This window comes from Dipodomys spectabilis, unplaced genomic scaffold (assembly GCF_019054845.1).
Source record: "Dipodomys spectabilis isolate Male_0828 unplaced genomic scaffold, ASM1905484v1 ptg000262l, whole genome shotgun sequence".
Lineage (NCBI taxonomy): Eukaryota > Metazoa > Chordata > Mammalia > Rodentia > Heteromyidae > Dipodomys > Dipodomys spectabilis.
Window position 1 is genome coordinate 5,032,076 of NW_024870939.1, and position 2,529 is coordinate 5,034,604.

At 39.5% G+C, this 2,529-nt stretch overlaps 1 non-coding gene across 1 annotated transcript; it reads left to right on the top strand.

Annotated features, from left to right (window-relative positions):
- The first annotated feature begins 1,938 nt into the window (after window positions 1-1,938).
- Window positions 1,939-2,043, top strand: LOC122125235. The gene has a single exon (XR_006150737.1). It is a non-coding gene; the product is annotated as a U6 spliceosomal RNA (small nuclear RNA).
- The last annotated feature ends 486 nt before the right edge of the window (window positions 2,044-2,529 follow it).

Consider the following 2,529-nt stretch of genomic DNA (forward strand, 5'->3'; position numbering starts at 1 on the left):
TTTACTGGGTTGTGTAGTCCTCGATATAGAGCCATTCCATGCCATGTCAGTGTATCAGTCCATCTTCTCCATAACTCCCAGCCCTGAGCCTGGTTGTATGTGAGTTGATATGTGGTCTACTTGCAAGATGAGCAGGATGAACCTAGCTTCAGTGTCAGCTGTGAACTGTAGCTTTCTAGTGGAACATAGTTGGCTTCTGTTGAGAAACCCAGATGTTGATTACTGTATTATGCACCCATGCATCAAAACATCACATTGCACACCATAAATCCATATATTTTTCACTTGCCATTTAAACAAACAAACTGCTATGTATCTAATTTGATAAAAGGAAGGAAGCTTCAGGAATTAGCAAGGGAGATAGATGGGCTGCTTTCTTCAGGCCAGCAGAATATAACCTGTCTGGAGCAACCAGCAGGATGCAAATGAGAGTTCTCGGCCAGAATCACATGAGTACTCAGTTTGAGATCCTACTCAGGACATGGTTAAAATCTCTATACCCAAACACTCCCTTTTCTTCCCAGCACTCTGGATTTCTTCTTTGATACAAACGTATAGCTTTTATAGTATATACTTTTATCAGAACATCTATGTATTTGAAAGTGCATGAAATCAGCAAATGACTAATATTTACCCAGAGACAAAGGGCTTTCTGGAAGCTGTGCATGCTCCTTCAGCTGGTGGTATACCATTTGAGATATGTGTGCAGTACAGCTTTGTACTGGTTAATAGGAGATGGAGACCTATGGACTTTTCTGCTTGGGCTGGCTTTACTCTGCTATCTTCCAGATCTGACCCTCTTGAAATTTAGCCTCATTAGGATATGCTGAAATAATGTAGTGAAATGAACAGAATATATCTTCTATTCTGTAGCTTTCTTTTCATACCTAGGAGTACTTCATAGTTTTTGTTTTGTTTCTCTGAGTTCAGATGACAAAGTTTTAGAGATTATTTGTAAAGCAGCATAAAAGGAAAAGATAAGATTAGAGCATCTGTGTACCAAATAGGAAGTCACTAGTGAAAACCACATAATGAGCTCTGATTTAATCAGCACCAAGAACAAGGGAAGTTTCAATGAAAATGTTGGAAGATGAATCTTCAGCAGTGAAAATGAAAGATGTGCTTTTGAGGCACACAGCAAGTCTATTGCCATCTTTGGGAAATCACAGATGGGAACAAGATAATGTCCTCTGATTCTCCCTGACACCTGCATCTCCCCTCCAGTTTAGGTCCTTACATTATGAAGAGAAGATCATCTTCCAGTCTCTGAAATGGCAATGCTTCATTGGAAGGAGGGGAGAGATGCATTTGTTAAAGCCACTATTAATATGTGCTTCACTTCCTGTGTGCATGGTCAGGGTGTAATCAGAGCATCATTTGCTTTATTTGTGTATATGCCAACATTTCCTCCTCCCACCATCTTCCCTCCTCCCCCACTGTGACACTAAGTTTTAGTGTACCCTAGTCTCTGTGCTTAATTTTGAACTATCATTCTCTTTCCCATTTGGTCTTATAGATCCTGAAAATGCATACACGAGTATGAGAGTATGTCTGCATGCATACACACACACACACACACACACACACACACACACACACACACACACACAAATACAGACACTATGTTTCTTGCTGTAATCTGGAAACATTGACCTCTTACTTTTTACTTGCTGCTTACTTCTCACCAAGAGACATGATCTCACCTGAGAAATGGCGATACGAGGGGGAAAAGGGAAGTTTGCTGTGGAAGCTATATGCTACATGTCTTTATCCCCATTCCTGGTTCATTCATTGTACAACATACAATTCCCACTTAAATGCAAGTGGGCATATGGTGATAAATGCCGTTTTTTAAATCAATTCTTTTTGAGGCCTAGATCTTTAATTTCTTTGCATGAAAGATTTATTTTGTTTTTCCTTTAAAAATGGAACTGTGGTGCTTGCTTCAGCCACACAGATACTTAAGTTGGAACTATACAGAGAAGATAAGCATGACCCCTACGCAAATATGACAATCGAATGCATGAAGAATGAAATTGGACTTGGTTAAGAAAATGCCATATTTAACATTCACCATGCCAATATTTCCTTTGAGAATAAGACTTTTTTTTGTTCTGAAATTGATAACTAAATCTGAGAAATAGAATACTTAAGAAAATGTATCAGGGGCTGGGAAGGTGGCTCAGTGGTAGAGCACTTGCCTTGCATGCTCGAGGCCCTGGGTTCGATTCCTCAGCACCACATAAGCAAAAAGAAAAAAGCCAGAAGTGGCGTTGTGGCTCAAGTGGTAGAGTGCTAGCCTTGAGCTGAAGAGCTGAGGGACAGCACCCAGGCCCAGAGTTCAGGCCACGACCGGACCCAAAAAAAAAAAAAAAAAAAAAAAAAAAAAGAAAATGTATCAGAATTAGAAACACCAATGCATGAAATTCAGAAATTCATAATTCAGAACATTATACAAGCTAACAGTATGCTTAGGAATAATTAGACACCTATTAATAGAGATTGCTCTCAGCGTCATTGAAAGTGAAA